The sequence below is a fragment of the Protopterus annectens genome, chromosome 5.part0 (assembly GCF_019279795.1).
Source record: "Protopterus annectens isolate FY-2018-M chromosome 5.part0, PAN1.0, whole genome shotgun sequence".
NCBI lineage: Eukaryota > Metazoa > Chordata > Ceratodontiformes > Protopteridae > Protopterus > Protopterus annectens.
Window position 1 is genome coordinate 1,268,996,395 of NC_056735.1, and position 23,964 is coordinate 1,269,020,358.

The window sequence follows — 23,964 nt, forward strand, 5'->3', positions numbered from 1 at the left end:
TATTATATTGCACAGTAATTGCATGTCATTGACTAATGATACTGCAATTCAGCTGCTTTGGCTGCAATTAGCATCTCAGACCCACAGATTGGTTCAGATGCAATTACCTGCTGATGACAAGCTTGTGAAAAATGCAAGCAGCTGGCTATGGGGAATCATTCCGTATGAAACTTTCCTCATACAGAGCATGCCTTTGCAAAACATTACTAGAAGCTCATTTCAACAGAGGAGTACTGCACTTCACCTAGTAAGTAACTGTGTTATGTGTGTAGCAGAATGCAGATGGGAGGATAGAGGTATGGGGAATTGGGATTACAGCATTAAGCCTGTCTTAGATCTGTAGTAATGACATGTCATTGATATCCTGCTTTCTTACACCTACAGGGGATGTACAAAAAGGGTGCATTCTCTTTTGTCATTGTGGCACTGGTCTTGTTGGACTGTCCCTTTATAATGGTTGCACTAGCACACTGCTATTTGTCTGGCACTGGTCTTATGACATATTATTGTGTGGTGTATGGTCATACAGCAGTATCTCTCATGGCAAACAAGGAAGTACCTCAGTATTGCTACTATCTCGGTTGTATCCACACACATAGTATATTTTTACACTGTGAGATATGACATGTGTGAGCGCATAGTATGTTTTCACACTATGGGGTATGACATGTGAGCAAGCAGTGGATATTGCTGGCCATTTTGTCCTTGCTGTATCCCTACATAGTGGACGTCTATGTATCAGATCCAGTAATGTGTTCCCCTTCTGTTGTCATTCAGGAATAATGTACTGTAGATGCCATGGACATTTCTCAGATCCAGAGAATGAAATAATATTGGAAGATCTAATGCAGCATTATTACATCCTACTATCCAGGGTGAAGCATAGCAGGGAACAGCAAGTTGCATTGTGGGACAGACCTTGACTGGGATGTGAATGCAACTGGCTACCAGGAGAGAACACGAGTAGGTTTGACACCATGGAATGGACATGGTGAATGCTGCATGGTGAAGGGCAGCAGATGTAGCCAGGGATCATGCTGGCACTGGTGGAAGGCCTGCAGCATAATATCCACTGTCAGCCGTTAAGGACGTTCTGATGAACTAGAGACACACAACAGCTCCCAGGCATCCATCCCACCATACATCATGGATGTGAGTGCCACAGTGTCCACAGCAGAGGAGCATGCAGGTGAGCTTTCTGTGATCACCATTGTAATACTGTACCATCCATTGTGTCAGGCTGTACATACTTTTACGTGGGTGTCAGGTCTATGTTTCTTTGGGGGAGTGGGGATTTACCTCGGTTGTACTCTCGTTCTCAGAACGTGACCAATACATCAAGTACTTCAGGAGTTACTGTACATTTGAGATATATGCACGTATTACCTTTTTCTACTGAAAAATGCGGTGGTACTGCCTTTACCTCACCTTCAACTTTTTACTGGTCCATGAGGTAGTATCCAATACCGTGGTCCTGCACCTAGTAAGCTTGACACTGTTTTATTACAGAACCTTAACCTGCTATTATAGTTCAGGCCAGAATAATGCCCTATTTAAACTTAATTTTATGTGTAACCAGAGTAGAGTGCTTGTATGTTCCAGTCCGGAACTTTTACCTAAGGTTCTTAGGGTGGGTAATCACAGCAGTGTTGTTGAATGAAAAGAAACACTTTTGCAGTTACAGATAAGAGCGAGTAAGCATCCTGGTTTACTTGAGGCAATTAATCTGATATGCCTTTTAAAAAACAAATGGTTGATGGTAAATAAAGTAGACATTGAACTTGTATTTGTATAGATTTGCTAATATAGATGTACTCGGTTTTATGTGTTGCTTTATCAAGTATAGTTTCATATTGCATAAGTAAAAGGTAAATTGTACTGGTCAGATTTCACTTGATTTACCTGGTATGATTGCTATAAAGGCCTTGAGATGAATGTTTATTTTACTCTGAGGACATCTGTTGTGGACAAAAGTGGAGATGAACAATGCAAGACTGGTAATCCAGTTGTGGGTCTTCAGTATTATGAGTCTTAGTGGATTTCCCATACATAATAGTACAGGTATTAATGTACTGCTTTTGTCTTGGTTTTGACAGGTGAACAGGGAGGTTGGTGTCCCACCCAAACAACCTGATGTCAGTGTCTCTTCGGACTCTGATGATGATGGTGACCACGGTAAAGTGCAGGTGGGATTTTTGGGGCTTGAATCTGTCCCAGATGTTGACATCTCTCTTCTGCCACCATTGTCATGGCACACAGTCAGTATGCCCTTACATTCCCAGTCCCCAGATGCCACAGATATTGGACAGTCAGAGAGAGGAGACACTGAACAGTAAAGTGTGGCAAATATGGCTCCAGTGAATGCAGACAGTGGCCATAGGCAGAGACCTGGCAAGGTCCCACACAGTCAGGTTGACAAGGGTGCTTGTAGGAGGCCTGCTGTCCATCCATCACCTGTTGCGGGTGTCACATCACAGATCACTTGGCGCATGTTTTAGTCTGTCGTGGAGGCAGAGGCACATTCTGAATGGAACACCAGATGAATATTTAGGGTTATGGATGCAACACACTCTGACATCCGTGACTGCCTCCGCCACATTGGGGAAACCCTGGATCAGTTCACTGATACAGTGGACAGACGGCGGGCTGAGATAGTGTCTGTCTTGGACCGCACTTAGTCTGTGCTGGAACATCTGGTTGGAGTTGGGGATCAGACCTATGGACATAAGTCAGCAATCTCATCTTCAGAGAGTCCATGTGGCCATGCACACTCACACTCCTGTAGTGGCTATATATCCAGCGCTACAGATGGGAGTCCATGGTCCACACCACGATGTGGCAGGCCATGGGTTCATGGTCCTGGGCAGTCCCGTGGGTGATATGGTCCCAGCAGACAGCAGTCACCATCAGGTACTAACACCACTTCTGACCTTGGGCATAGAGGTGCAAGTGCAACTCCTGGCAGAGCCAGTTCCCATTTTCAGGGTCAGAGACAGTGAACTGTCATGCTGCCATGTATGGTCCAATGTTGTCCAACATACACATGTAGGGCTAGCACTGAACTTGATGGTGTACATGCAAACACTCACCCACCACTTTCAAATGCAGGTCACCTACAGACACACATGGAACCACTCAATGGTCCATCTTACATGCTCTCCTTCCTGACTCACACACATGCTGTCAACTGTTTATGCCAACCTAGGCCTCCTGCACCCACACACAGCACCCTGTGCAAGTGATGATACCTGTGCCACACCCCTGTCATCCTTGCCATGGACACAGGGAAATCAAGCAGGTGACTATATTAGTTGACATGTACTTGTGTAATGCAGTGTTGTTTTGCCATGCCACTTGTAGTGGTTACCAACAGATACTGTATGCTGGCATTTGTCATGAGTAGACCACATACATTTGTATACCTTATGGTGTATGATGCTGTATTGGCTGTATAGTTACACAATGACAGGTGTGTCATGGGCCTGTTTATGTCTCTGTTCCAGGAGTCTGTTGGGATAACCTATGGATACACAGCATAAGTAAAGCAGCACAGAATGGTATGTCAGCACAGCAGTAATATGTCCTCAGCAAGGTACAGCACTAGGTTCATATGTGTATAAAGAGGCTAATAGGGATAATGGTGGCATTCAGCATACTCATGCATCCCTGTTCTGTGAGAAGGTCTGCTATCCTTGATAAGTGCCACCAGGGTTTTTGGAAACTAACACATCTACAAGCTGTGGTGATGGAGATGACCCATCTTGTCCAGTACCAACAGTTGCCCAACACCAGGTATGATTGTTGTGTTCTGCATCCCAGTGTGTAATCTGCACATGATATGTGTCACACCAGATGTGTGCTTCACATGCATAGGAGGCCTCTTTCATGTAGCGTGTACTGCCTGTGTTGTGGCAAGTTCTTTGGAGGGGTCACATCACCTGCTACAAATAAAACACTGCAAAACCCTACCTATGTGTAAGTTATGCCATATGGATATATACACATGCACCAAGTGGGCTAAAGTGAGATTAGAATCCCTTCCTATCTAGTCTTATACACTATAGTTCACGGTACTTAGCACACTTACCACAGCATAAGTCTGATATGACACTCTCAGTTGGTAGTCTTAAGGTTGCTGACATCATCAGGCCTTGCAGTGGAGAGCAGATTGGAAGTCAGCAGCAAGTGAAAGGCCCAAAAAGTGCATAACCATTGCAGGTGGATAGCACCTGAAGGCATGTCCATTGTTGTGCAGAGGGAACTACACACACACACACACACACACACACACACACACACACACACACACACACACACACACACACACACACCAAGTGGGGTGAGTGAGATTAGAACTTCTACCTATCTAGTATTATTCACTATAGTTCACCATACTTATCACATGCCCCACAGGTTAAGTCTGCTTTTTATGTGATTGCAGGCACAGTACTTGTACATTGCACAAGCTAGGATTGTGCTGAACAGTATATGTGGCCTACAAAGTGGCATTGCTTCATACTGTGAGATAACTGTTTTTCTCCAAGCTATGTGTGTACAGTTACCAGCATGACTATATGTGGCTGCTTGCAGTTAGATAGGCAAACCTGTGGGCAGGAACAATGTTCCCTGTCCATACGTGCATTGACATTATAAATTACACCACCTGCTCACCTGTGTCTGTCTACGTGGTGACCTACAACAGGCACAAGGGTCTGTAGGTAAGTGGGTTATGTACTGTTGCACCTTTTGTTTTGATCCTTTGAACACCAGTCTGGATGTGTGATAGTACAGATTTAATCACCATTATTAGGGTATGTAGCACAATACAGACATCCATAGACATATTTCTGTATATAACAGGAGTGTATATATAAATGTAACTGTGTGTGTGTGTGTGTGTGTGTGTATGTGTGTGTGTGTGTACACGTGTGTGTGTGTGTGTGTGTGTGCGCGTGTATGTGTGTACAATATGCATATGTGTTATGTAGATATATGGGAAGAGTTTATGTATCATTTTGTATATAGCTATATATATATCAGTATATATCTATTTGACACTACGTAGTGATATATATATTATGTATGTGAAAGAGAGAGATAGTGACAGACGGATATGTATACATATGTGTCTGTATGTATAGACATTTTATACATAAGAGGTCATTTTGATGAAGGGGTGACAGACTTGCGCTCATTTTAACTAAGTGTGTGAGCACATCCAGTGGGACTGTCAGTACTTATAAAGGGACTCCAGGCCACACCTACATGTACTCCAGTCCAGGATTTTGTATTTTGCAGTCAGTAACATCTGCCCCTGTTTCTGCAGTACCACACATCACTGAAAATGTCCACAGCATTAACCAGCTATCTGCTGTACTTAATATGTGACTGAGGTTGATATGTTACACCACACACAGACTGACAGTCTGCATGCCCATCAACTGTCCTGATTTTCACAGACTGTCCAGAGTTTTGCTTCATATGTTTGGTCTGTGCCATATACATTTGTGGTTTTCTGGTGTATTATTGCATATTGACATCACTAAATTATACTAAATAAGACAAACATTTGTGTTTCAGACTTTATATCCTTCATAACATATGTAATAATGCAACACCTTTTATTCCAGCAACTCTGGGTTTATAGGGACAATATGTAATGTCTGTCCCTATGTTTGGGCTTTTGTCTTCCCAATCTTTCTGGCTTTGTCCAAATGTCTTACAATAAGAGGTTGAGAGTTATGACAGTCTGTGAAAACACCAACATAGTAATACCTCACATGCAAAAGATGTGAGTCATTCCTGACTGGTACCATCAACACCATTACCCATGCTAGCTTCCCTAGTCAACTGAGCCACATAGGTAGACAGAGAGGAGTCATTCATCACACAATGAACAGCATAAATATGTATGTTGCTATCCTACACATAGACAGCCATACAATGTGTGAGCAATATCTATGTTCCACTGATATACCTTAGGTGATATTTTGTTAAAGCAGTGATTTGGGTACACTGCTGTGCTAGGGGGTGGGGAAACAACAACATATGATTACCTGGGGTAAACAGTAGTCCAAATATCATGTGAGCCCACACTTTAACATCTCCCTTTCCTGATGTCATGAATATTCCAACCATGAGGCCTAATGCATATTAAGGAACACATACTATTGGACTGCATATGTTTAGTCCCATGTGGATGTTATATCTGTCCAAATAGGCCATGATATTTCATTGTATAACAGCATCAGATCCATACACATGATGCCATATTATAATAATCCTTACAATTAGTGTGTAGGTTATAGACTTACCTTGCTAATGCACCAGTTGAAAGAACTGTAGTTCAGTGTTGACTCTGTGTGATGCAAGCAGTACCCAGCCAATACATGGATAGGTACAGTTTGTGTGGGTTGCCTGACATCAACAATTATAATTTACTGTATGTATGTGAGTAGGAGAAAGGTCTCAGTCCCTAGGGCCTTAGGTTGTCATTGAATGTGCTATGTGTTGTCCCTTAGCCAGTGCTAGGGTGTACTGGGCATGCCTATGTCTGACTACAAGGACATCATCAGGGGGCTCCTGATCTGAGTCCTCTTGTTAATGTGGCTGTGGTGACCTAGGCACTGGTGGGGGGCTGTGTAGCCCTTCCCTTTGCTGATCCTGCTGCAGCTGCTTCCACAGGATCATATTGTGTAGCATGGCACATACTGTGAACATATGTGCACATGTGGCTGGAGAGTACTGCAGGGCTCCATCAGATATATCGAGGCACTGGAAGCATTACTTCAGCAGCCCAAGCACATGCTCTATGATGTTCCTAGTTTGTACGTCTGCCTTATTATGGCACTCTTTCTTGGGTGTGTGTGCATTTCTGATGGCTGTCATCATCCATGATTCCAGTGCATAGCCAGCATCCCCCAGTAAATGGCCATGTGAGATGTCCTCCATTACAGACATCTGGCACAGCTATGATGCATGCCAGATATGAAAGATAAATGCTCCAGATGAAACAAGTTTATTTAATGAATAAAATAAAGCACTTTTCATCCAGTATAACTTAACTTCTTCAGATAAAAAACAAAGTACAAATCAGAGTTTTAAATACCCTTCCCAGTTCTCCCATGTGATTGTTCAGTAGCAACCTCTTAAAGGAACATCACTACAATACCACCCAAGGTCGTTCCTCACTGTTACGTAGGTATAAAAACATTGTAAGAAGTCCCAATTATTTAACCTATGTAAAATATTATTTAGCAAAGCATTTTATAAAACACATATATTAAAACATATTATAGAGCATATTGAGAATGTTTATCTCCCCAAGTTTTTCAATTTTAGCATGCAATGAACTGAGCACATGTCATTCAATCCCGGGGTAATATATGCATTCAAGCAGATTTGCCACAGTAATTCTGACTGTTCAGCAGTAATTCTTGAATAGTCAGAATTACTGTGGCAAATCCACTTGAAAAACTGGAGGAAATAAATGTTCTAAAATATGCTTTAATATGCCTTTAAGAGCTTACTACTGAACACTCTCATGGGAGAACGGGGTGGGTTATTTAAAACACTAATTTGTACTTGTTTTTTTATCTGAAGCAGTTCAATTTAATATACTGGACAATAAGCGCTTTATTTTATTCATTAAATACACTTATTTCATCTGGAATCTACAGTTTTGTTTGCCTGAATCAGTTGCCAGTGTTTTATTTTTAGATATGAGAGTTGAGATAACTACAAGGCCTGCCAGCACATACATTCATGATAATGCCCTGGGCATTGCACATGACCTGGCAGTTGATGGAGTGGTACCACTTGTGGTTGATGTAGAGTCTACCCTCCTTACCGGGTGATGTCTTGATGTTTACATGAGTGCAATCTATGGCACCCAGTATTTCAGGATAGTGTGATTCATGGTAGAGGTGTTGCATATTGCTGGCCCTCACCTCAGGGGTGATGGAAAAATAAATGTGCTCACTGGCATGTGGTAGCATGGCATCCAGGAACTGGTGGCATACCCTGGATACTGATGCTTGTGAGACCCCAGTCATGTCCCCAGTTGGTCTTTGGAAGGGACCTGTGACTATTATCCTAAGGGCTACACATACCTTTGTTTTCACTGGGATGGGTTCCTCTCTGTTGGCTCTAGGTCTGAGTTGAGGGTGGCAGAAATCAGTGAGTTCTTGTAGTTTGCCCCTGTCCACCCTGTAGTGCTCTATAATCTCCAGGTCATGTAGCTCCTGGAAGGTTACCCTGGGCCTGAACACTTTTCTCCTTCTCTGCCTAGGCCCATTGTCAGCAGCACCAACAGCACTGACTTTAGCATCTAGCACATACAGATGTAGCAGACCTGCAGCAGCCCCTAGCATTCTTTCAGTTAAAATTCCCAAGTCTGTACTCCAGTGGTGCAGAGTACTGGAGAAAAATCAGATTGTAGGGTGTGTGCATACTTTATAGTGCTCTGCTATAGGTTCTGAATGTGTGATTGGCTACCTATGATGCATTCCACCTGCTTAGTATATCATTAACTTCATTTAATGGCCCTAGTTTAATTCAAACAGAGGTCAGAAGTACTTACTATATCATTTGCTTTTAGATACTCTCAGCACTGCAGTGTGCCACGCAAATGCACATCCTATAGGTAAACAAAGCTTAGCATTTAGTGAACCCCCCATTCTTCCACACTCAGCAAGGCAGTGCTTTGCGCAAACACATGGAAACACTTGCCCCATAGGTAAACTCAGCTTAGCACTTAGTGCATGCACCCCCCAGAGTTTCCACGCTCAGCATAGCAGCACACCATGCAAACAGGCATAGTTAGCTCAAATCAGCTTAGACTTTATTGGACACACCCTCCCTTGATGTCAGCTACCTCTTGTGTGGACACCAACACAGTCCTGTGTCTACACTGAGGGGATATGCGGACACGGATACCCATATGTGCTATTCAGTACCTCACCTCATTTACATAGGTATCTGTGCTCAGACTCTGGAAACAACAGGGTTCAAAGCCCTACCACATTAGCAACAGTACCAATGCATCACTGTAGATACTCCATGCAAGGTCCTGTAATGCATTTCTGTCACATAATATTACTTTTGTTTTTCCAATTTTTTTTTATAAAGCATTTTTGCACACTAAGGTACACTGCACAAACATACACAGATTATATAAAAAAATAGAATTATTTTCACTTATTTCTCTTATTTATTTCAGACAAACAGTTCTGCTCATATGTGTATGTGTTATGCCATTTCTGTCCATCTACCTACATTTTGCAGCCCCTTTTGGCTGTCTACATTCCTGTACACAGAATTTTTCCAAGTACACTACAGACACTGACAGAGGTCTGCAGAGCAGCCTATCTTCTTAATGGATTGTTCTACCTGACTCATTTGCATGGAATTCACCTGCTTATGAGGTGATTTGCATGCCACAGATATTTCTGTGTTGGAGCATGCATGCGTGCCAGCCAGCTGTATTTACTGAATTTAAAACCTGCTTACTTTCATGTAAGCAGCATGGCACAGTGCCTACATTGAAAACAAGACCACGTAGGCTATATTAAATTCCCCCCATATGTATATAGTAATAATAAAACACAAAAGAATTTAACAACTACAATAGTACCCTGTGGGGTGGCTTCATAGGGGAAATGATAGACATTCCAGGGATGCGGAGAGGGCCTTCCCCTGCAGAGGTAGCCTCTCAACACCCCTGGAATGTCTGTTATTTCCCCTATGATGACCATCCCTGAAGGGAATTTTTGCTTACTTGATAGCATGGCATAATACATAAATCCTAATGGTGTTGCAAAAGGGAACTTTACGTGTTAAAATTAATAAGTTATGGGGGTGTGGCTAGGATGCTGAAGGGATAGAAGCAGAATTCTTCAGCTCTGCTGTTGTTGACATATTTCTGACAGGAAATTTTATTGTCATGTAACTTTTTTGTTTGTTTCCTACAAAAGTCAATAATTCAATCTATTTCCTTCGAGAATATATACAAATTATTTAGACATTCCTACATTTTCCTGTCAAAAAGTTTCCTGAAATATTTGACTTCATTTCAGCAAAATAAGTCACAGTAAAACTAGCTATCTTGACACTGCATTGAAGAAGGAACTTCAAACACTACTAATACGTATACAGGAGTTATCCATGAAAATAGATAGAATGCATAGTAAGCTAGAAAACTTCATGGACAGATGTACCAAACAGATGGATTTACTTCAAGAGTCACTTACCAAACAAAAAATTTAAATATATGGCATGGAAGAATCTCTAAATGACATGGAAAAAAGCTTAACTGAGGATGAACATAATACAGAGTTTTTATTAAAACAAAATACACTTTTTGCTGGCCAAACTGGATGATCTGGAGAACAGATCACATAGAAATAATATTAGAATCTTTGGACTTCCAGAGAAAAATGAAGGGACTAACATATCTCTCTCACAGATCTCTCTCAGTGACACATGCTGATAAAAATACCACTCCGAGATCTGTGACGAGACAGAATTAGTAACAATGACCTCAGAACACTTCAGCAAGATCTTACAGTACCATTATATCTATTATTCACTAGGTCATATAAATATGGGGAGATTCCTCAAGATTGGAAAATGTGCTTATTAAACCTGTTTTCAAGGAAAAGGGAAGTAGGTCAAACCCAGAGTCATATAGACCCTTAAGTCTACTTTCATGTTGTGGAAAAATAATGGAGACGGTAATATTGGATAAGTTATTGTCAGAACTGGATAGGTTGGGACTTGAAATCATATATCGGCATACATATATTGAAATCAGGTCTATCGCCACCTGTAAAATTATGTCCTATAACAATATAATAACAGCTATGAATGAAAAATTGTGCTGTGATGTAATTCATATAGATTTAACTTCAGCATTTGACAGGGTCATACACATAACACTGATCAATTAATTAATACAACTAAGTATTGATGTACTCTTGATAAGATGGATTGCTGTATGGCTTACAAATAGGACATGGCAAGTTTCATACAACATCTGGACAGGAGAAATCTTTGGTTACATTCAGGGTATCCCACAGTGCTCTGTCCTAGGCCCTTATTTGTTTAGATTGTATCTTTCAGATCTAACTTTTTCATCTGAGGTGTTCTACAGTCTATATGTAGACGACCTGAAATTGGGTAAACTGATTACATTTGTTACAGCTAAGGCATGTCTGCAAAATAGCTTGACTAAATTGACCATTCGGGTACAATAGAATAATATGCTGATAAATACATCAAAAACTAAGCATATGAGAGATGGTCTGCACCTGTCGCCCCTGGGATTCAGGTTACTGGCTAAGGCTCTTGCCACCCCTATAGTGCCTTTTTTAGGCAAACTTCAAAGGACAAAACCACCACCGTAACAGGTACAAGCATGCAAAATCTGAAGGTAATGCTACTCAATGCTAGAAGTCTAAACCTCAAAATGCACTCTCTCGAGGCACTCCTATAAATGGAGAATATCGATATCTGTGCAGTAACTGAGACCAGGTTCAAGGCTCCACAGAGCACTCCTGCAATACCAGGCTACAACTCTTACCACACTTTTCGGCCATCAAACCAGGACCGAAACACTAAAGGTGGAGGAGTGTCAATATTCACCAAGGATATTCACACCACCACGCTAGTTGGCCAACACAATGTGCCTGAAATTCTCAAAGTGCAACTAACACTAGGTAAGACTGCAATCCAAATTGTAGCTTGCTACAGATCCCCCACCATACCCCAAGATTCTCACTACACCTTTCTAAACATACTGGAAAATATTAAGATAGAACCAAACACCCTAATACTGGGTGATTTTAACTACCCTGCCATTAACAGGGAAAACTACTCATGTCCCAACACCTTTGCGCAACGGTTCTTGGAATTCATAAATTCCAACGCCCTGGATCAACTAATCCATAGTCCCACCAGGGGCTCCAATATCCTAGACCTGGTCATTACCAACATGGGAAATCAATGCTCCATACCTATGGTCACCCCCTCGTTAGTCAGGTCTGACCATAAGCTAATCACCCTTAACATTCACATCCCACCCCCACCCCCCAGTAAAGAAACGACCATAAAAAACTTCTCCAAAGCCAACTTCATGCTACTCAGTTCAGAAGTGACAAACTTCATGACACCCATGCAGATGGGAACTGAAAGTTCAACTGCTGAATCCTACACTAAGGCACTGTATGAGCACATCCACTCATGCATGAATCGTGCCATCCCAAATAGAACCAAAATGCTCTCATCCAAAAAAAGGAAGCCAATCTGGTGGTCCCTGCCATAAACAAACTTTACAACAAAAGGAAGAAACTTTTGCAGAAAAGAGGAAAATCCCAGGATGCAAAAAACTCCCTTACTAGCCTCAGTAAGAAACTGAGATGCCTCATAAAATCCTCCAAAGCTAGTTATGAAAATAAAATTGCCAAAGATTCCAAAGACAACCACAAAGCATTCTATAACTATGTCAAGAATCTAAATGGCAATGCTCAGATCTGCTCTGAGCTAAAACAGAATGGCATTAAATATACTGATCCGAAGGATATTGACAATATCCTGGCAGATCGATTCAGTGCCAACTTCAGCCCCCTCTCACCCCCTAAATGGCCCATCTCAATACCGGAAGGTTGCCAAATTCCAGTAATAACGGCCACACATGTACAAAACGCACTCTCTAAAGCCAAGAATACAGCATCCATGGGACCAGATGACATCCCGGGCTATGTACTACATGAACTACAATATGAACTGGCACCTCACCTAAGTGTCATGTTTAATCATAGCCTCACCTCAGGTTTCGTGCCCACTGAGTGGCGCAGAGCTACAGTTATCCCAATCCACAAGGGTGGATCCACCTTGGATCCCGGAAACTACCGTCCCATCAGTCTGACAAGCCTTATCTGCAAGGCCATGGAGCGTATTATCATGGAACTTATAAGCAAAGACATTGGCAACCTTAAAACACTAGACCCCACCCAGTTTGGGTTTGTGAAGGGCCGATCTTGTCTCTTGAACCTGATTGACTTCTTTGAATCAGTCTCCAGAGCCATGGACAAGGGTAAGGTGGTCCACACAGCCTATCTAGACCTTGCCAAGGCCTTTGACACCATCCCCCACTCTGGAATCATAGATAAACTTACTAAGTTGGGCATTAATCCCTATGTCACCCAATGGGTTGCTAAATGGCTTACTGATAGAACCCACACTGTAAAAGTAGCCGACTCCAAATCCAGCTCCAGACAAGTGACAAGTGGAGTACCTCAGGGTTCAGTCCTGGGGCCGCTCTTGTTCGGACTCTACTTCTCTGAAGTACAGGTCAACACTAAGGGACTCTGGCTAACAAAGTTTGCAGATAACTGCAAACTGGGAGCCATTATTGAATCCCCAAATGATGTGGATACTCTGCAAAAGGGCCTTACAGAAACAGATGCTTGGTGCCAGAGCCATGGGCTCAAGCTCAATGCCAAGAAATGTATTGTTATCCCCTGTGGGAAAAAACATGTATCCATGAATTACCATATAGGTGGCAGTACACTAAACACAGAAAGTGTGATAAGAGACTTAGGGACACAGGTGGACAGTGGTCTCACCTTTGATAACCACATCTCCACAACAGTCAGGAAATCCTTCTATGTGGCACACCTCATCACAAAGGGCTTTTCATCCAGAAAAAAAGGAGGTCATTGTCCCACTGTACTCATCCCTCATTAGACCCATTATAGAATACAATGCCCCATTTGGTATGTACCTCTCAAGACATCTGCAACAACTGGAAAGGCTGCAGAAATACCTCACAAAAAGAATCACAGGCCTAAAGCAGATGCCCTATGCTGACCGCCTTAAAAAACTCCAGCTATACTCTGTCACATATCGTCTACTCAGAGGTGATCTCTGCTTAACATACAAGGCCATGTCAAACCAAGAGCTGATGGACATGCTACACTTAAAGAAATCCCAATCCCTCAGAGCTACACGCTCCAGGGATCTAAACCTTGTCATCACAATAAACAAAACATGCTGGAGTGATAGGTTCCTGACCCAGAGACTCCCCAGACTCTGGAATAGATTGCCCATACATGTCAAGCAGAGTGCCTCTTTGGACCTCTTCAAGAGGAACCTTGACGATTGGATGGGAGAAAGGAAATTCACCCCAGGGATCATGTCAGTCGCCCTGCTAGACAGGGGTCCAGGAAAGTAAATAATGTGGGAAGAAATAGCCAGGGAATTGTTATGGCTAGGCTTGTATAGGCCCTAGGGCTGATAGCCTAGTACCAACCTATGAACCTATGAACCTATAAACTGAAAGATGAATATTTAATACAGTACACAGTGATTGAAACTGTAGACTCATTTAAGGACCTGGTATATGGGTAGATTCAGCTACAAGTTTTTCTAATCATATCACCCAATTGGATTATGATAGGTATAGAACTATAGGTTGTATAAAAAGATTTATAAAGTCTAGGAAATCAAAAATAATGAAGTCATTGTGTGTTAGTTACATTAGGCCCAAACTTGAGTATGGAATAGCAATATGGAAACACTATAAGAAAACAAGGATGAGTAAACTGGAAAGAGTACAACAGAAATATGCCAATGGTATCTGTGGATGTGAAAATTTAAGTTATTATGAAAGACTAAAATATCTGAACTTGTACAGTGTCTCTTACAGATATCTAAGGGGAGATCTTATTGAGATATATAAGGCATTTAGTGGCAGGTACCTCTGGGAATGTTCGGGGTTAACAAAAACTTCTAGAGAATGATCAGACAACCTATGAAGAAGATTATATAGGAATGAGAAGTGTACTAATTGGTTCTCTGACAGAGTAGCTGATGCATGAAACAGACTAACAAATTACATTAAAGCAAGTACTAGTTTAGATATTTTTAAGAACAGCCTGGATACTTATTATGGGAACAAGTGTTTTGGTATATTGGCAAGCAAGAAGGGCATTAATTGAACCTCAACATTCAACTCCTAAACACATCTGCTCCTCACCACAACAGTTAAGGAATCCTTTATTCCCAACTCAAACTAAACCCAAACAAAACAATCAATATCATAGGATGTTATTTCCCACCAGGGCAAAATATTACACCCCTAGAAAATCTCTTGAGCTGGGCTACTCTTTCTCTACCCCAGGAAACCATCATTATTGGTGACTTTAACATCAGCTGGCTATCCTGTAATAACAATCTCCCAACCATTTACCTTAATCTCCATGGGTTCACTCAACTCATCCAATCCCCTACCCGAATCAACAAAAACGGTAAAAATCATACCTTATTTGACTGGATCCTAGTCAACAAAGCCCCTCACTCTTACCTAGCAGGCTGCTTACCTGACGGTCTTAGTGACCACTCACCCACTTTCCTAATTCGGCACCACAAAACAGTCTCAAGCCCATTATCCACAGGCAAATACGGAACAAGTCCAACTTCAACCCCAACTTCTTCATCTCATCCCTGCAGAAAATTAACTGGTCACCACTAAAATACCTCAACCTAGATGAGGCTGTCCATTTCTTCAACAGTACCTTCCTCTCCATTCTAAACACCCATGCTTCTGTAAGAAATTCCAAAGTCAGATCCAGGCATGCCCCATGGTTACAAAAGACCACCAGAGCCCTAATGAAATCCAGAGATAAGGCCTGGGAGCACTGGCGACTAACAAAAAATAACTCAGACAGGCAATCATTCCTTGAACTGTGCAATAAAGCCAAAAAGCAAATAAATTTAGACAAATCCCTTTACTATAAATCCACCCTAAACTCTACCAACCACAACCCTAAGCAATTCTGGTCTACTATTAACACTATCCTTCATCCAGGGAAGGTTGATACCCCTCCAGCCATCCATTTCTCCCTCCTTCAGCAGTATTGCTGAATCCTTCAACAAACACTTCACTGAAACTATAACATCTCTAAACAAACTTCCCTGCAATAGCCTCCCCCAACTCCAAACCCTAAACCCCCCACTCCTCTTTTCTTCTTTACCTCGGTAACTACCCCCAACATAAAAAGACTATTGTCAAAACTTAAACCCACCAAACTCACAGCTGACAACTTCCCCTCTGAATACTTGAAAACTGCAGCTGATACCCTAGCCAACCCAATTTCAATTCTAATCAACTGTTCCATAACAGAAGGCTATGTTCCCTCAATATGGACAATATCCCACCTCATTCCCCTCCACAAAGGCACCACCTCCACCGACCTCTTGAATTACCACCCCATTGCTATCCTCTCCCCTCTCTCCAAGATACTTGAAAAATGTATCAACACCCAGGTCTCCAACTACCTCCTAGCTAATACTCTCCTCTCTAAAACCCAACATGGTTTCTGGCCATATCACGGCACTACCTCCGTTCTGCTCTCCTTCACCAACACTATACTTCATCCCAAAAACAATGGCCTCTTCTCTACTGCCATATTTCTAGATCTCTCAAAGGCCTTTGACATGGTATTTCATGAGCTACTACTCTGTACTCTCCCCAAGCTCTCCTTCTCACAATCAGCCTGCAACTGGTTCCACAGCTATCTACATGGATGCCAGCAATTAGTAATCTGGGATGATAACTATCACCTCAGCTCCCAGTTACTCTCAGAGTTCCCCAAGGGTCTATCCTTGGCCGTCTGCTATTTTCAGTTTTCACTAACAACCTACATACTGCCACCACACAAGCATCTCTTATACAGTATGCAGATGACTCTACTCTCATCTGCTCTGTCCCCACTTTACCAGAACTACAACAAATCACTCAGGAATCATTCTCTTCTGTAGAAAGCCGGCTATCCAATGCTCAGCTTCTAATCAACCACAGTAAGACAAAACATCTCCTGTTCCAACCTTCCAAAGCCACCCAAAACACCCCCACTTCAACATTCTCGCCAAAGACAATACCATAATCTCTCCATCAGAACACACAAAATACTCAATGTGGAAATAGACAACAAACTTAGATTTGACACCCACATATCTCTCACAATAAAAAAGTTCACAAGAAACTTGGCGCATTATATCGAAGCTGCCAGTTCCTAACCAAGGTGGCTAGAATCTCCATAGCCAATTCCCAGCTACTCTCCACCCTACTCTATGCATCCCCCATACTTACCAACCTTAGACAGACAGACCTACACAAGCTAGATGCTTGTTACAACAAAATTGCTAAATTTGCCACTGGAACCTCCTACCACAGCCATTATTGTATCTCCCTTAAAGAACTAAACTGGCTAGAACTCCCACAACTCCTTCACTTTAATCAACTCACACTCGCTCATAAACTTATTAACCACCCTCATAACATCCCTTCCCTTCAAACCCTTCTCCAACTCTTTCACTCCACTAGGCCCCTAAGATCAAGCAACAAAAATCAACTCACTGTTATCAAACCCAAAAACTCAGCAGAAGAAGCCATATTTTCATGTAGCATATCTAAACTTTGGAACAATCTTCCACACTCTATAACTACTTTACCTTCCAGCAGCCTTTTCAAGACTGCACACAAATTCCACTTAAATTTGCACTGGCTTTGTCCTTGTTCTAATCCAGACTAACACCCCTACCCTTACCCCCCCACCTAGACTCTTAACCCAACTATACTACCGCCACTACTAACCACAGTCAGAAATAGCTAGTTGTCTTTACATACTTTAAAATCTTGTCTGACAACTTTGTTACTAATTTTACAAATGACAAGAAACTATCTTAACTTGTAACATTTACTGTATATACTGTTGATAATCAATATATTGTTATTGTATTAAAGCCAACAACCTGTAATGTTGTTTACTATTACTGCAACTTTGTATCTATTTATCATGTACATGATGTGGAGCTTTTCTCCCCTGGCATCTGCTGAAAAAGGACCTGCGTCCAGTCGGAATATTCTGGTAAACAAATGTAAATAAATAAAAATAAATAAAATGAATGCCCGTGTTTGAAATATTTGTATGTATGTAGGTATTTATGTATGTGTGAAAAGCTGAGGGGCTGCCAGCACAGCCAGATAGAATTTTGTAAATAATTTTATGTCATTGTAAATATTAATATAATCCATAAGCTTGTGTAACAAATGTAAGAAAACTGTGTATGTTCTGATCTTCAAAAATTTAACCACCGTTTACCCTGCTGGAAGAAAACTGATAAGTAAAGCATTATGACTATTTGATCTCAAGCTCAGAGACAGGATGTCTGGGGTGAAAATTCTTTCTATTTTCTTAAGATATAGATAATTACTAGGTTTCACAAGTAAAAGTGCCTTTTATTGCTGTGGCTTCCTGGCAGGTGCAGATTACAAAGAAATGTAAATTCTGAGTTTCTGTCAGCCTGGAAATTAAAAGAGAAGAGATTAAAATGATGTATTCTGTGATGAGTCAGCAGTACTGTTTATTATCAATTTAAGACTTTCTCAAAGACAAAAATTGAGCATTTTGTGTTTTGTTCTGGAGCTGACAACAGTTCACCAGCATTTCTCATCTATATTTGCTTACTCTGTAAGTGAAGTTATTTAGAACTTAGTATTTCTCTTAGAGATAGATTGAATATAGCCAGATTAGTCTAGCTGTTTTCTATATTTATGTCAGACTATCCTGGAATATTGTTTTAAAGTATTTTCCTGTGATTTCTGAACTCTCTATTGTCACTGTGTTGAATTAATGAGTATTGTCTTGTGTTTATATTTTTTATTATTGAATATTTTTAAATCTTTCAACTGTGGCTGTTTTGTGTAGAGATAAGTTGAGCTCTTTGAGTACTTTGCATGTATTTGGTTACACAGTATAGGCCACTTCTAAATAGCCTTCAAGTCTTAGTCACACTTACCAATTGGATAATAATAACATTGCAGAGTAGAACTGGACACCCTTTGGTTAGGGCCTTTATAGTAACTGATAAGGGTGGTTGGTGGCAGTCAGTACTACCTTATAGTCTGGGCAGAAAGGGGCAGAGCTAGTGAACCTGTGCCAGCCTTCCCCAGGAGTGTCTGTGTGTTTTTTTTTATATAAATTATATCTCAAAATGTGTGAGTGTCAGCTACTTCGGCAGGGATATGAAGCACTGGTTGGACAGAGAGGGTGCTGGAGATTTTGGCTTGATCACTCAGCTGAGATCTGACCCTATAGCTGTGCCAGTGGGGAGTCCTATTGGGGATCTGGAGAGAAAGGGAGAAACCATCCCCAGACTGTCTGTGATCTCTGTGTGTTCTTAAGGGAAATTGTATTTTACTGTGTGTGTACTTGTTATACTCCCAACGTGGATATCTCTCACTGGTGTTACTGGTGAGGATTGAGACTCCTTGATTACTGGGCCAGTACACGGGTGTAAAATATTAATTGTTTGGCAGTGGTGGGATATCCACATCAAATATTAATTGTTTGATTGTGATGAGTTAGCCACATCACATACTAATTGACTTGTAGTGGTGTGGCCATTGAATTCTTGTAGCTTGTGTACAGTGATCACTGAAAGTGTTTTTATACTCTAAATCAGCCATGCAGTAAACAATCAGATTTTAGATCACAATTGTTTGATTTATTTTATCATAGTCAGGGAAAGCAGGCAAGCATGTCAGCAGAGGAGTATGGCAAGCTGACAAGTAGCCATTTGGCTGAGATGTGCCAGGCTAAAGGACTGGTGCATGGAAACCTTACTAAAGCAGACATGATTGCAGCTTTGGTCACAGTTGCATCAGAAAATTGCAACCAGGAGGACGATCAGACTGGCTGTGGAGATGTACAGCACTCAGAGAATGGACAGCTCAACCTTTTAACAGAGGACTTAAAGATCAATCTGGAGTTAAAGAGACTTGAGTTGGAGGCTAGGTATTTGGAAATAGAAGCTGAGGACAAGGAGAGGCAGAGGCAACATGAAAAGGAGATGGTGACTCTTCACCAGAGTCATGGAGGTAATGGGGAGGGAGTAACTGAAACTCAGAAGCACAAAAGGTCAGTAAATTTCTTCCACTGTTTACAGAAGGGAATAATTTTAATAGTTTCATTCATATGTTTGAGAGAGTATGTAAACAGTATGATGTTGATCAAAGGCTCTGGGTACGGTTCCTGACCCCCTTACTCCATGGTAAAGTTGTAAGTGTGCTGTCTGAATTATCTCATCATTAATTTTTTAATTGTACTGCTGTAAAGAATTGTTTGCTAGAATATTTTAAGCAACACCTGAAGCTTATAGGAAAAGATTTTATGAGCATAGACACAAGGCAGATGAAAGTGTGTGTGAATATGTTGCTGACCTGGGCACTTATTTTCACAGGTGGGTGAGTGGATGTCAGGACACCAGTTTTGAAGGGCTGGCAGACCTTTTGGTGAGGGAACAAGCCCTTAGTACTTTGCCTGAGGACATGAGGATCTGGTTAGTCGATAGACAATATGCTACTGTATATGAGTTGGGGAAGAAGGGAGACCTATACCTAGCAAGCAGGGCATCACTGTATAGGAAAGGGGCACTCAGTGCTGCTCATGGGTCTAAGGGAACCCATGAGGGGGCAGCCCAGACCACCCCAACAGAATCTGCCAGCAGCAGGGGAAGCTACTAGTCCAGGTACACATCCAGGACTTAGGGTTAAATCTTTTGAATGCAATCAGTGGTGCCATATTGTATATAGATGTCCACAGAGGCAATGTGGGGAACAAAAGGCAGGAGAGCCAGTAAGTGGGAAAGACAAAATGCCAATAGTAGGTTGTCTTGAGACAACATGGGTACCAAACTACCATCCTGCAGATGCCCTGATAGGGAAGGATTTTGATAAGGCAGTACCATGTGTTAATGCAGTTACACATAATCAGGCTTGTTGACAAGCATGTGGGTCTGGTAGCCTGGGGGAGACCCAGACGTACCACACACTTGCAGTCAGGATGGGTGAGCTTATTACTTCAGGTAGGGAGCTACCCTGTAGCAGTAAGACTGAAGGTGAGCCAGAGCTGCTTGTGGGTACTGATGCTCCCTTGGACAGAGTGACTGCAAAGGTAGAAGTGAGAATTAGTACCCAGGCTGACAGTGAGGCACCACTGTCAGTGGATACCAGAGTTCCTGTGGAGGTGGAGCTGGGAAGGGTTACAAAGAGAGAGTTGAAACAGGCTCAGCTCTCAGACCCTACATTACAAGGCCTGAGGCATGTAGCTAGTGAGGCACCTGACTTTTAAAGGAAGGCAGAATCTGTATACTGGGACAAATGGTTACTGTATAGAGAGTAGACCCCTGAGGGAGGGCTAGAAGAATAGAGGATACAGCAGTTAGTAGTGTCTAAAGTCTACAATCTGGCACTTCTAGCCATAGCCCATGATATTCCCTTTGCAGGTCATATGGGCATAAAATGTACAAAGAGATGTATTATGCAGAATTTCTACTGGTCTGGGATTTCTGTATATGTAACAGGGTACTGCAGGACCTGTGAGCAGTGCCAAAAGGTAGGCAAGGTAGGAGACGAGGTGATAACTCCTTTGATGCCTTTGTTTGTGATTAAGGAGCCATTTCAGAGACTAGCTATGGATATTGTGGGGCCTCTGAATACCCCAAGTTCCACAGGGGAAAAATATATCTTTGTGGTAGTAAATTATGCTACAAGATACCCTGAGGCAGTGGCTTTGTCCTCCATTGAGGCAGAAAAGGTGGCAAATGATTTGTTATTGATTTTCAGCAGAGTAGGTTTCCCAAAAGAAATACTGACTGACAGAGATGCCAATTGTATGTCAGACCTGCTGGCTTGTCTGTGGAAGTACTGTGGGATGAAGCAACTAAAGACCACTCCCTACCAACCCCAGACTAACGGTCTTGTTGATAGGTTAAACTCTACACTCAAGTCCATGCTATAAGCATTTGCAGAGCAGTTTAAGAGGAAGTGGGAAAAATATTTGCCCCATCTGTTGTTTGCTTACAGAGAGGTTCCCCAAGAATCCACAGTTTTTCACCCTTTGAGTTGTATAGGCACGGGGTGAGAGAAGACCTCTAGATTTAATTCGAGATGAGTGCGTAGTTAAGTGTGAATCTCACAAGGAATCTGTTGTGGCATATGTCCTAAACCTCTGGACAAGTCTCAGGGAACACATGGACTTAGCCAAGGAGAACCTGGAAGAACCCCAACAACAGAAAAAGGTCTGGTATGACAGGAATGCTCGAGCTAGAGAGTATGCTGTAGGGCAGCAAGTAATGGTTCTCATTCCTGTCAGACACAACAAGCTGCAAGCAGCCTGTGAGGGACCATACAAGGTGGCAAGGAAGGTCAGTGATGTTAACAACATGATAAAACTGCTAGGCAGGGGGCAGGGGCACAAATTGTACCATGTAAACATGATGAAACATTACCATGATAGGTAGGCCCTTGTGCTGAGTATTTGCAGTGGATTGCAGGAGGAGTCTGAGGGAGATCTGGTGACTAATCTCCTCAGTGAGGCTTGGACTGACACCTAAGTGGAAGGGTAGTAATATCCCAGGAGCTATCTCCTACCCAGGTTCAAGAAATCCAAGCAGTGTTACAGCAGTTTGGGGACATGTTCATTGAGAAACTAAGGTGCACCAACCAGGTGCAGCACCAGGTGGATACAGGACCCCAAAGGCCTATTAGGCAGGCCCCTTATAGGGTGCGTAAGAGAGTCAAACAAACTCTGAGGGAGGAGATATAGGAAATGTTGGAACTAGGGGTAATTCTAGAGTCCAACAGTCCTTGGGCCTCCCCAGTGGTTCTGGTGCCAAAGAAGTATGGCAGCACCAAGTTCTGTGTGGACTGCAGTAAATTAAATAGTCACACAGAGTCAGATGTTTACTCCATGCCTAGGACAGATGCCATAGAGAAGCTGAGTGGGGCTAAGTATCTTACCACTTCAAAACTAAGACTCACTCCTCCAAGAAAATAAAACCAGTCTGGTTGACCCCTGCCATAAGCAAGCTGTATAACAGAAGGAGGAAACTAGCTCAGAAAAGAGTAAAATCCCAAGAAGGGAAGACATCCCTGATCAGTATCAGCATGAAACTATGTCCCCTCATAAAATTATCCAATGCTAGCTTCGAAAGAAAAATTGCCATGGACTCCAAAGATAACCACAAGGCATTCTTTAGCTATGTCAAGAATCTAGGTGGTAATTCTCAGATCTGCTCTGAGTTAGTGCAGAATGGCACAAAATACACTGAACCGACCAATATAGCCAACATCTGACAGACAGGTTCAGTGCAAACTTCACCCCCCTCTCACCCCCAAAAGGGCCCATAACTATACCAATAGAATGTAGTGCCCCTGAAATCACAGAAACTCAGGTTAAAACAGCCCTTTTCAAAGCCAAAAACACAGCATCAGTGGGACTGGATGGTGTCCCAGGCTGCATCCTACACAAGCTCAAAGATGAACTAACCCCTCACCTAAACTCACTGTTTAAACTCAGCCTCTCCACAAGCTATGTGCCCACTGAGTAGCGCACAGTAACGGTTATTCCACTCCACAAAGATGGAGCCACAACGGACCCTGGGAACTATTGACCTATATGCCTGACTGGCTTGGTCTGCAAAGCTATGGAGTGCATCATCATGGATCTCATTAACAGAGACATTGGGAACCTCCAAACACTGGACCCTACCCAGTTCGGCTTTGTTAAGGGCAGATCATGCCACCTAAACTTGGTGGACTTCTTTGAGACAGTTACCAAGGCTATAGATGAGGGAAAGCTGGCCCACACAGCCTACCTAAACCTCGCAAAGGCCTTCAACACCATTCCCCACTCAGGTATTATAGACAAGCTCACCAGCCTGAACATAAACCCCTACATCACGAGATGGGTTGCCAACTGTTTCACGGACAGAACCCACATGGTAAGACTTGCTGAAGCTAGGTCTGACTCTAAACCGGTTACAAGTGGCATTCCCCAGGGCTCAGTCCTAGGACCCCTCCTATTCGGCATATACTTCTCACAGGTACAGGCAAGCACA

General features: G+C 42.3%; 1 protein-coding gene across 1 annotated transcript in view; it reads right to left on the minus strand.

Moving 5' to 3' along the window:
• The window catches only part of LOC122802349 (zona pellucida-like domain-containing protein 1), a 658,361-nt gene that overhangs the window by 236,280 nt on the left and 398,117 nt on the right, over window positions 1-23,964 (minus strand). The window lies entirely within an intron of this gene.